The sequence below is a fragment of the Lytechinus variegatus genome, chromosome 11 (genome assembly GCF_018143015.1).
Source record: "Lytechinus variegatus isolate NC3 chromosome 11, Lvar_3.0, whole genome shotgun sequence".
Lineage (NCBI taxonomy): Eukaryota > Metazoa > Echinodermata > Echinoidea > Temnopleuroida > Toxopneustidae > Lytechinus > Lytechinus variegatus.
The window spans coordinates 18,073,774-18,086,918 of NC_054750.1; the positions used below are offsets into that span (position 1 = coordinate 18,073,774).

The 13,145-nt window shown below is 36.7% G+C and overlaps 1 protein-coding gene across 1 annotated transcript in view; it reads left to right on the forward strand.

The window, feature by feature from the left end:
- Positions 1–13,145, forward strand: part of LOC121423659 (peroxiredoxin-1-like) — a 34,610-nt gene that overhangs the window by 12,450 nt on the left and 9,015 nt on the right. The gene's annotated exons all lie outside the window — the stretch shown is intronic.

A 13,145-nucleotide genomic window follows, 5' to 3' on the forward strand; every position in this document is an offset into this window, starting at 1 on the left:
ATATATTCTTTCATAGAATAGCCCAGTTCTTGCATTTGATTTCACATAGCTAAAGTGCTGTTCTTGATTGGATTTTATCAAATCTTTGTTAAGAATATTTCTCTAGTTTTCTGATTTTACAGAAACTGACTCGATTTGGGGGATGAATTTCTCCTCTTGGGGGCTCTTTTCACAGATTTGGGCAACCTCCATATGTATTACACAGGGATGGAAGAAGAGGCAGGCTTTGCTTCTCTAGTACATTTTCTTGCATAAAAAAACTAATTCAATAAAGATGCTGGGGTATGATGTACTTTGGGCTTTGAATGACAAAATAAATGTACAATCACTGCATGATAACCGACATATTATCTGCTCATATGGGCATCTTGTGTCCCACGTACTTTAATACTCTACATTAAGCCTGAGTCACATCGATTATTTTGAAAACCGGTGTTCGACAGCTCTAATTCGATCGAACATCGATGCATCGAATATTGAAGGCGGGGAATTTTTGCGTCGATGCGATGCGCTTTGCATATGCACTATACGCACTGACGGTCTGCGCTGGCGTTGGCCGGGTGAGCGTTGCACAAGCAGATGACAGAGCAAAGTTCGTTTGTATTTCCCATGATCACAAAACACACAAAAAAGGCCGGGGACCAAAGCAGAATTCTTCCCAAAATATCTTCAACAATGATATTTGCAGATGACAACATATAAGTTTAAAATGAAACAATAATAAAGACATGAATCACGCAGAGTCGATCCGAATGATTTTCGGTCAACTAGCATTCGCAGTCCATTCACCAGCCCCGTCTGCAGCTCCGTACACTCACTCTCCCGAAACGACAGGCGTGCTTGACGTCAGCGCCAGCAAACAAGTGCAATCAACGGAGAGCGCTGTAACTTGCCTGAGATTGTGTAGTTGGATCCAAAATGAGCTCCAAATAAATTTATGGGAATAAATACGTAATTTTCTCTGGATGGTCATTTGAATTGCTATTCAATGCTGATATAACGATTGTGAGGAAAGATTGTGGAATATGAGTTATGACGATGTTCGAGAATTAATCCTGATATGACAATCCAGTTTTTTAGACGCAATTGAGCATGCGATCAAAATAAATACGAATGGTTCGAATCGAGCCCTAAATTCATCTAAATTAATACGATTTAACAAGATTTTATGGTCATACTAAGAATATTGACGATGTCAGCAAAGTATGTTATGTTCATATGGAAGAATTAATACTGGGATTATTTCTATGATTCCATTTCTGGACGTCTCCTCCAAGCTCCGAGAAAATAAGCACAATGCGCATGCGTGTTCGATGACGTATGACATATTTTCCCATTCATGAAATCAGAGCCCAAAGTTGGGCACAAACTAGCTTCAAATTGATGGGAAAAAATCAAACGCAATTTTCTCTGTTTTGTCATGTAAAATGTTATTATATGGTGATATTACGAACTTGAACAGAGTTTTTGCATGTAGACAATGTTCGAGAATCAATCCTGACGTGATGATTATTTTTTTTAGACAAGTGCACTAGCTCGACTCATTAATTTTGTCAAGTCGATCGTCATGAGATGTCCGCCATTGAAAATTGAAACGAAATACAAACATTTCACATCAAGCTCTAAATTCATATTAATGATTATCATATGCAAATTATTGTTAAATATTACGATTAAATAATGTTCTATGGTCATGATATTAATATTGTTCATGAAAGCAAGATTTATTTTATGTTGATCGCGTCAATTTCCGGCCATTTAAAGAACAGTACTGCGCATGCACGATCGATGGCCATGACTTCCATTCATGAATTCATCGTGCATAAATTATCTCGGCACGAGCAGACGAGTAAGACTCGAACTATGATCGAAATAAACTTCAAATTAATGGTGAATAGCATCATAATTACTCAATCGGTTTCATTTTGGGGGCAATAGAAATCAAGTAAGTGGTAGTAAAGTTGGACATTTCTGATATTTTGATGATTGTGTAAACCAAACGAATCGGCCGGCCGACGTTTTTTTTTTTTTTTCGATGCACCGATTTTGCAAAATCTGCACCGGTGTTCGATGACATCGATCGAACACCGATTTTAAAATCGATTCGACTCAGGAGACAGGTATGATGATGATGACAAACTGCTGAATTTGAAGTGATTTTGGAAGTGCCATCAATGACAGAGGAGTGCGTGGTGATTAATCGAATGAGAGATATATGCAAGGAAAGATGAAGAGAGGGATAGGCTGGGAGAGATGGGTAGATACATGGATGGATAGATAGGTAGATAGATAGATGAATAGATAAAGGAGAAAGTGGGGTGAATGGGAGAGAGAGGAAGAAAAGGGTGGCAATCAAGGAGAGAGAAAGAGAAAGAGTGTGTGTATGTTTTAGAGAAAGAAAGAGTAAAAGAGAGGGAAGGGTTTGGGAAGGGGAGGGACAAGAAGGGAAAGTAAAAGGGAAGCGCTCATAATTAGAAAGAGACATATTGGGAGCAAAAAAAAATTAATCAAAAATAGGCATTATGCTATTTTCTTTTAAGAACACGACTAATAAACAAAAGAGTGAAAGGGGTATTTTGAATCGGAGGAAGCGGAAAGGATTAATAATTGGTCTGAAATGATCTGAGTGCTGTACATAAAATATACTGTATATCATAAAATCACCCACTGTTTTCTATAAAAGTCAAGAATGAGATATAGATTAATAAGTAGCACACCCTCTGTGTGAATAATGTTTTTTTTAATGTGAAGGCCATTGAATCAATTATGGTGGAATCTTCGGCTAGATCTCTTCAGGCTCTTTTCAATTTATAATATTGAAGCATTTCTTATGCTGAATCATTGTAAGACGAATGAGATGAAGCTGTACATGTATGCACAGTGTCAAGCCATTGCACCCCATTAAAAATAATTGTGAAAAACAAATCAGCAAGCCAAAATTAATTCATTGAATCTCTGATGTTAATGAAGGATCTTCTTCCAAAGTCAATATTAGATGAAGACATTCTGTAAAAAATGTTATTGATTGCGTTTGCAATATGTGAAATACACCATGTAAACTAATGAATCTGATAGTTCCATTTGAAGATGGGGGTGGGGGGGGGGGGCAGCTAGAGAGGGCACTTCATAAATTATTCAAGAAATCAAAATAAAACAGAGAAGGGGGGGGGGGTATCATCACATGATAGCGACATTGCACTGAAATTTCTCTCAATCCCACATCTGATTCTGTTTTTTCCTTCAAAACAATTATTTGTTCACTATTCATTTATTTTTGCCACCAGGGTTTTAATGTGAGCGTTTGTTAGTCAGAATACATTATATAGTACAGATGCTTGTACCATGTCATTCCACAGCCTAATTTCATGCTGGAATTGGGTTACAGTAATGCAATAAAATCCCAGACATTTTGCGTCAGAACTGAGAACTATAGTGGTATGCGTACGACTAATGCATGTTGAATGCCAATAAAAACAGGGAACTCTTTTAAACTAAGTACAGGTAGTACTCAAATGCTTTCTTGCTTTTGATTGTAAACCAAACCATTCGAGTATCAATAAAGCAGTGAATGAATTTACTACTTTATAACAGTGCTACAAGCCTACATGTAAAGTACATCTTTACTTTGCCACTACTAAAATCAATTCATCTAAATTAGAGTCTTTGGTCTTTGTAGGAAATGTTTTATCAATGGGAAGTGAGCTTGCTTTCTATGTCTGGACCATAACATTTCCTTATCAACCCGATTTCCTTATTTCTGTATAATATGAGCTCTCTTTTTATCTTGTAGTGCATAGGCCTACATGTACATACATGTATAGATGCACATTCAAAGCTGAAAACCTCTTTTTTGGCATGGATTTTCAGTGGTATTTTCAAATATTCTTGACACAGTTCAAATATATGTGGGCAATTCACCATAATATTGAAAAAGTATTCATTGCGAGTGGAAGGATTAAATTGTTAAATGAAAGCTCTTGAATGACAATGATTATACATTAATTTTATATTTTTTCAGAACTGAACTTGACCTTAAAACTAAAAAAGTGTATACAGTCCATAATGGCAGGTCAAGAGTATGGATGAAATCTTGGATTATCAGATTACACCTGTGAGGTATCCAAGGTTAATTTAATTTTTATATATGATCTACACCTGCATGTACTTAGGGCAAGTACATGTATGCACTTTTATGGTGCCCTTCAGCATCCAATATGAAAATAAAATATTGGCCATGGAATACATGATGTGAAGTTGAAATGCTCTATTCACTATAGGACACAGAGGCCGCATTTGAAGGTTAAAAATAATTTCGAGAACTTGTCAGAGAAAAATCAGACAAACTTTGTTAGGATACAGATTGGATGTTTAAAGGCCACCGCACACCTTACGACTGTTTGCGATCCGATTTTGGAACAAAGAGCATTTTGCTCATTTTCTGAAAATGTGAATGGAACATATCATTTTATTTGAGGTTGAAATCAATTGAAAGAATACTAAAATAACCATTTTGAAAGATTGCAAGCCTTTATTTTGGAGCAAAAGCCAAATTAGTTTCAAATGGTAGCCAATTTTGCTATGACGTCATTATGACTAGACATTAAAAGTCAGGTCCACCTCAGAAAAATGTTGATTTGAATCATTAGAGAAAAATCAGACAAGCACAATGCTGAAAATTTCATCAAAATCGGATGTAAAATAAAAAAGTTATGACATTTCATTGTTTCGCTTATTTTTAACAAAATAGTTGTATGAACGAGCCAGTTACATCCAAATGAGAGAGTTGATGATGTCACTCACTATTTCTTTTGTTTTTATTGTTTGAATTATACAATATTTCAATTTTTACAAAATTGGTGATTAGGACCTTGCCTGCAGCACAAAATGTTAAAATAATGGAATTCCATGTATTTAGGGAGGAACAATACTTCATTTCACATGACAATGATGAGAAAATAAAAACATTTCATATTTCATATAATCAAATACAAAAGAAATAGTGAGTGAGTGATGTCATCAGTTCCCTCATTTGCATACCGACCAAGATGTGCATATTAAACTGTTTGTGAAATTAAGCAAAACTTTAAAATGTCATAACTTTCTTATTTTACATCCGTTTTTGATGAAATTTTCAGTGTTATGCTTGTTGAATTTTTCTCTTTTTATTCAAATCAAGTTTTTGTTGGGGTGGACTTGTCCTTTAAATTTGCTTTTATCCTACAAATGATGATGACATAGTCACAGATTTGAACAAAGGTATTCGTACGATGATTTAGAACATTACACAATGAGATACCGGTATTCCAAGTCTCAATATTAGCATCAAATTCTACTACATTTTATTCTGAAATCTGGTCGCAGACCACTCGTAAGGTGTGCGGTCGCCTTAACACAACACAGTTTCTGCAAATATATGTACATGAAAGTAAGTTTATATAAACTTTTGGGAAAAGATGAAATGATTTGATAGTACAGTATTCTTTTAAAAGAGAAATAGCCTTGCTACTGATCAGTATTACATTATAACTATGATAAACAGTAAATCTATTTCAAAACCCCCTTTTGGGGTGGAAAGTAGAGGTTGGGCAAATATTGAACAACTTGACAGTGTGTTTTAGGGGGGATTTAGTTTGATAAATCTCCACCAACCTCTTGGACAAGTATTTTTCAGCTTGAATTTGGACTTCTATGAAGATTGTACATTCCATGAGATGTACATGTTTCTTTGGGTAAACTGTGATGTAGATCTTGATTAGATATGAAATGATTATAATTTCTATTGGGTCTCATCGATTATGTCCTCCCTTCTCTTGTATGTTTGGTATCATGAACGGAAGGTCCAATAGGCCTTATACATATTTCATAATTTCATAGCGCCCTCTCTCATAGGATATAGGAATATGTGTAAATGGAGTTGTCAGAGATGCGCCAGTTGCAGATCAACCGTGCATGCAAGACAATAGGTCCAGCCTCAGATGGTGGTGCGATGATGTCATTGCATATTATAGGTCTATATTTATCATCTCAGCACTGATCCACAGGATCTATGTGTAAGTCGGTCTAAGCCCAGATTTACTCTACATGCAGATCCAGATTTAGGTCTGTATGTGTGTTGTGACTAGAATAATCATGTTTGGGTGTACGCAGAAACATTTTCCAACATCAGCTCTAATACTCCGTAATAATTATCAACAAGTTGAACAATAATTTTGAGTGAAAGAGAGGCTTTTACAATCATATTGTTACTAGGCATTCGTAGATACAGATCAAGTCAGCTAAATGTACGACTTAAATATGTGTAGCTAAAAGTTTTTAGCTAAAACCAATCACTATGAAATGATGGGAGCTATTAAACTGAAATAAATAAAAGCTGAAAATCATTGACATATATTAAGTGGGAAAAAAACATGTCAACCCAACAGAATACCATACTTATTTTGCCCATAAATAGCAATTACTCACTTGCCTCCAGGGTCATTTGACACATATGTTTTACTCTTAATTTTTAGCAACCACAATCAAGCAGCTGATGAGAATGTCACTATGAAGGATTTCAGTGTTGTATGTTGCAGTGGTTGTTTCCATTTATAAATTGGGTGTCTGTTTTGTTGGATCTGTCAGAAACTTCAAGTCCATATTGTGATCATTGCTACAAGTGAATGTTTAAAGATAAATACCGGTTCTGGTAGCGATCTCAAATTACCACACAAGTGTTTATTATTTGCTTGGCGTCACCTGTGCCTGGGAGGCGAAAAAGTGAACTGAATCACTGTGACCCACAGGTCTCTCTCCCCGATATAACTGTTTGTATATACGAGTGGCTCTGAAAGAAAATGCATAATATTAATTGCTGAGAAATGAGCAAAATAAGCATGGAATTCCATCAAATGTCTGGTATTTTTCCGAGCAATATTAATACGCTGTCCCACATATGGTTTCCTGTGTTAGTGATCATCAGAATTAGCAGTTTTGGGATAAGGTTTCATGATTTCACAAAGATACATGTAATACCCTTTTCATAAACCCATCCTCCAATTAGCCGCCTAAGAGTAATGCGGATAATTCAATAAAAATTGCGTTCATAAACTCCGAAAATAAGCCGCATTATTTTTACGAGCGCCCGTCCTGAAAAAGGCGGATAATCGCCATGACAACTGGACACGCCCCCTCCGATGCGGTTGTGTTGGAAAAGGGTGACCTTGTGACCGCACCATGGCAATTAGCCGCATTATTTGGAAATGCGTTCATAAACTCAAAATCTTATCCCGATGCCGCTATTATGCGGATAATAGCAGCATCAGAGTAATGCGGATAACTCTTGTCCTCCTCCAATTTTACGACCAAATTATGCTGCTATTAGCCGCCTAATTCATTTTAATTGGGTTTATGAAAGGGGTATAAGTTTAAATTAATGTACCAGGGACAATTACCCTTGATTTTAAAGACTTTTCCTGAAATAATTTTTTGCTGCAACTAAACTATCTTTTACCTTTAAATGGTAAACTCAACTGTGTTTAAACTGAACATCGTCAAATACTTCAGTTGAGTTGAGGCCTGATATGGTTGCTTGATATTCAGACATTCAATTTCATGGCAGGTGTACTTATAGTGACAATCTCACTGTAGTTTTAATGAGCTCACATTGTCACCCAGCGGCATGGATTGTCACAATTTAAATTGATTGATCAAATCAAGGCACTTACCAGTGGTAAGCTACTTGTACGTCTAATTCAAGAAAGAGTGTATTTTCACAGCTTCTTCAAAATTCTAGTTTTCACTCAGACAAGGTTTTTCTGAAAATGGCAGTGCCATTTTCACATAAACTGACCAGACAAGACCTTTTAATTTCAAGAATCAATATTTTATGTCCATTTTTGTCCTCTGCTCCTTTGTCATGGTAGTGATGGAGGCAAAATATGGTGCAGGGCTTGTCTTTTTGGTCAATTGAGATGACCTCCAAGCATTGTCTTCAACACCTGAAACTGTCTAGGGTGGGGATATCCTTCATACCTCAAGCATTCATATCAGCGTATAGGTGAAGGGGGGGGGGGGGGGATGTGAACAAAAGGCCTACCAAAATCAGATGTCATGGGTGGGGATATCATATCGCAAGCATTCATATCAGGGTATGGGGGGGGGGGGTGGTGAACAAAGGTCCTACCAAAATCGACAGTAAATTTATGTATTCTGCTTGTGGGACCATCACATATTGTACAAATTTACCTGAGGACTGTGTCATAAAGCTGTTCATAAACTACACATGACTTTACACATGATTGGTGACTATTTGGATAAATGTTTTGTACCCAAAATTACCATTGGTTTTGATTTCGCTCCTAAGAAAGGGTTATCATCAGCACATGAAGTTGTTTGCAACTTACAAATAACTTTATGAAACCCCCACCTGGGGCCTGTTGCATGAAACTTTTCATAAATAAAAAAAGGCAAATAAAGGAAACTGGCAAACCAAATTATGTCATTGATAATAACACATTGGAAAAAAACTCTGACAACAAAAAAAATCCAGAGTTTTTTTTATGCAACAGGTCCATGGTCTAACATCAGTGCACATACACCCTTCTTATTTGAACCTACTTTTCACTACCAGTATCACTGAGGCTATCTAGTTCAATTTCCGTGATGGCCGTCATACGAGAAATAATTGAAAAGTGCTGATTAAAATGAGAGAATCAGACATTAATCCACCAAATTAAAATAATTGCAATGAGGATATGTGTATGTGCCTTGGCAAGGACATTTTGTTTTTCAATTAGGTTTTTTTTTTCAGATCATTTTTTGAATGTGAGCTTTGGTGGCAATTTGTGAGTGACTTGCATTATGATTACTGAAATTAAAATTTCAAACTCATGTGGAATGAAAAATTATGAAATTATGATAGGCATTGCATCTGTTTCATTGACAAATGGATAGGACTTCGTAAAAATGTGTTCTATCTTTCGTGCATCTTGCAGATATATGTGCTGATTTTGTCCAGATAATAATGATAATAGCTGGATTTATATAGTGCTTTTTGCCTGAGGATACAAGCACTTGCTCTTATTACTCGGCTTTAGCTCGAGCTACAAAATGTACCATCACTGGTGCTCAGTGCATGCAAGGAATTAATCCTGCCGCGTACCCATTCACCTCACCTGGGTCGAGTGTGGATGAATTTCTTGCTGAAGGAAAACAAGCCATGGCTAGGATCAAACCCACAACCCTCTGTTTGAAAGGCGAGAGTCAGAACCAATAGACCATGACGCGCCCACTAATGTGGGCAATGTAATTTGATGTAATTTGAAAAAAAATAAATGGTCATATCCTTTTATTTTCTATATATACCTTGGAGAGAAAATAAGGCTAGAGAGAAAAAAATGTGACAAATGGCCTACATGTACATTACATTATAAAGTGAATATTTAACTTTCCTGAAAAGCAGATAAAATTGAGTATGATTAGATTACATGTATTTCCTCTAAAAATGTAAAAATTCATATTGAATGATTTCCAAGTGATATGATGAAAAGTAGGGAATGTGCTAATTACCAACCCTGAATTTCTTACCTTCAATTTCAAGAAAAAAAACTTAGGGCAAACCACATTGCTATAGGGGGCATGAGTTGTTCAGATGGGGGAAATTAAAAAAAAGGATACCTACCAAGGCCAATAACATGATTTTAGCCAGTCAGCAGGGCATCTATAGCTCTGGACCTTGGTGGCCTTCAATTATTGAATTGTCAAAAGTAAGTTGCAAAAAAAGAAAAAAATCTATATTAGGATACAATATTTAATATCACTGCTGCTATAGTATTTTGAATGGTGTAATGCAGTTAAGACTGCCAGGGGTGTTCCATTTGATTCAATTATTATTCATTTATTTTTCTGAAGGAAATGGCAATCTTTGAGTGATTTCCATTGAGAATGGAAATTGAAATGAATCCGCCAAGCAAGATTGGCTTGGGAATGGGTTGGCTTTTTCTCCTATGAAGGTTTTGTAATGCTTGACTTCCACCAGACAGTGTATCGTTTCATCACTGTGTTTACCCATTTGTGGTGGTGATTATTTGTTCACTTTATTGGTAACTTGGATTAATAAAGAAAAAGGATTCCTCTCTGATTCAGAGTGAGATTAAAAATATGAATCCCCTGCCCTTAAAGGGATCGTTTTCACTTTGTGAGCAGCCGATTTAAAGGGATGGTCCAGGCTGAAAGTATTTATAGCTTAATGAATAGGGTAGAATTCACTGAGCAAAATGCCGAAAATGTCATAAAAATCGGATAAAAATAACAAAGTTATTGAATTTTAAAGTTGATCAATATTTTGTGAAAACAGTGGTCATGAATATTCATTAGGTGGGCTGATGATGTCACATCTCCACTTCTAAATTGTATTTTATTATATGAAATTTGGTTTATTCAATTTCAACTAGAAAATTGGATTGACAACTGATGTACATGTAGTGCATTAGATATTTATTACTGCAACTTATTTCATTATAAGGGAGACATATTCACACAAGTATGAAATAATGATAAAAATATGATTTTATGTAATAACATAAGAAAACGGGAAAGTGGAGATGTGACATCATCAGCCCACCTAATGAATATTCATGACCACTGTTTTCACAAAATATTGCTAAACTTAAAACTTCAATAACTTTATTATTTGTTATCCAATTTTGATGAAATTTTCGGCATTTTGCTCAGTGAGTTCTACTCTATGTATTAACCCTTTGAACCCAGAACTATTAGGGGCGGCCGTGACCTATACCCTGAATTATTTGCACATAAATGACTTATAAATCTACCACATTCACACAATCCCCCATGATTTCAAGACCCAACTAGTACCCGGACCGAGCCAGCTTAAGTTGTTTGGCTTCTCGTAGACCTAGTCTACAAACAGAAATATCAAATTTAGTGTCTGTTTTGGGCTCAAAATCATTTTTTTCACCAAAGTCAGATATACCAATTGCTTCCCCATAGTAAGCATGTGACTCGCCGCGTATTACACCGTGTGTTACCGCACATATGACACAAGCAACCACAAAAAAGTGGCATATTTTGGCCATTTAAGAAGCTAAGTCCTTCCGAAATCATTGCCGATATTGACTGAAATTATCGACTAAATATTCCTACACATACTAGAAAGATGACATCATTTCAGAAGATCACCTGATATCTAGAATCCATGCTTTCGAAGTCACATGGCTGTAGGCCAGTATTCCGGCCTATGGGGTATTTGCGCGTTTACGGTTCAAAGGGTTAAGATATAAATATTTTCAGCCCAGACCATCCCTTTAAAAAATTCTCAAACTGAGATGAAACATGTGTATGAGTGCCTGTGTTTGTCCTCAAAGACCATGAAGCAGACCACCATATAGGATGAAAAACTCAAATTTAGATAAAGAAGCAATTCATTAGCCTGATTTTGAGAACTGTCTGGTAGATGGGTTAAGCTTATGACCAGTTTTCTCCAATTCAAATAGTGCGTTGGCTGTGTTGACTGCCGTCTGCTGTGTGTATCTCCTATACGTACACTATTATTAGCTGTGCTGTACATTCACTGTACACTTTGTACACACTACAGTAGGTCATGTTGTGTTCATATAAAGTTCATTTGAGAGCTTTCGTTTTCTGAGACGAGCCATGTGGACGTACGAGATTAAGGGATTTTGGGAGCACTGCGCATGCGCGAAGTATTCTGTGACGAGCCTTCTCGTTCACTGCCCAAATCTGTGACTCGTATTTGAAGGTTTTGACGTTCGCTGTCATAGTGCTCGAACGAGTGCTTGTTCGTGCATGATGACGTCATCCAAGCTTAGCAAATATGAATGAAGCCGCATCAACACTAGACTTTCGTTGATTCAGCAAGGCTGGTAAACTGCAAATTACTGCTTGTTACCAGCTTTTCCACTACATTTAGTGTGTCCTGTTTTCAGACACTACATATCCGATAGGTAATTGATGTTCTATTTAAAAAAAAATGGGTTTTTTTTTCTGGGGGGGGGGGGTTGCGCAAGAGTGCAAGTGTTGCACCCTCAGTCGCCCCACTGGTTCGTAGGGTGATGCTGCGCCTGACTCTCCGGCCGAGCATCGGCCCACGGCCCGCTCGCTATCACGCTGGTATATGCTGTGGTCTGGTACGGGCCCAGTACGGGTACGTCGATTAAGTCGAAACTGTTTTCATCAATGTACGAACGTGATACTGAACGAGCGGTGTCACCACTTCCGGTGAACTAGGAATACATTGCAGTCGCAGACAATCGAAATCTCTCTATTGTGCACAGATTCGCTGTATACACAGTCATTGAAACCAACCCCCAATTATTTTCAAACTTTGGTTTACATCTCCAAAGTTTTAACTTTAAGATAGTTCCTGTAGATAGGCTTGAAACTTTTGGGATGGTATTTTTACACCATAAGCCTAATGTTTATCCCATTTTTAAGAACCAAAATGAGATTTAAGAACCAATATGAGAATTTTTAAAATCAGAACAAAGTGAATTGATCTCTTCAAGATCTAATGGTATTTGTCCATTTTAAAAAGCAGAGTGTGCTATTCATAGCTGAATGTGAAGTTCCGAAATAATGGTGATCAGACCAGGACCCTGTCTTGGGCTAATGCAGGCCTTGTCAATGGACGCGAAATAACTTTGCCATTTTCTTCTTGTCTAGATATGACTTTATAAATATACATAGAAAAGCTTTTAAAAAAAATATAGATTACCTGAACACATGACAGAGGGCGAGGCTGAAGCTGACAACATATGGCCTTAATGTTGTCAAACTTTGCACACATGACAGAGGCCAGGGCCCCGTCTTACAAATAGTTACTATTGATCCGATCAATCTCAAGTTTATGGAAATCCATCAATGTTTTTTTTTCTCTAGGAAATTTACTCATTATCCTCTGAAAACAAAGAGAAACATACTGTATTGTCAACAAAACAGTGAATATATGAATTATGGTCATTCATAAAGAATATTTTGAACACACATGTATTTTAGATGTTGATGTGGCTTGGGTTTCCACAGTTGCGATTGATCGGATCAATCGTAACTCTTCATAAGATAGCCTGGTTATCATTACGCAACATTTCCATCTAAAAAAAAAAATGCCAGTAGTTGCAGTAAACACT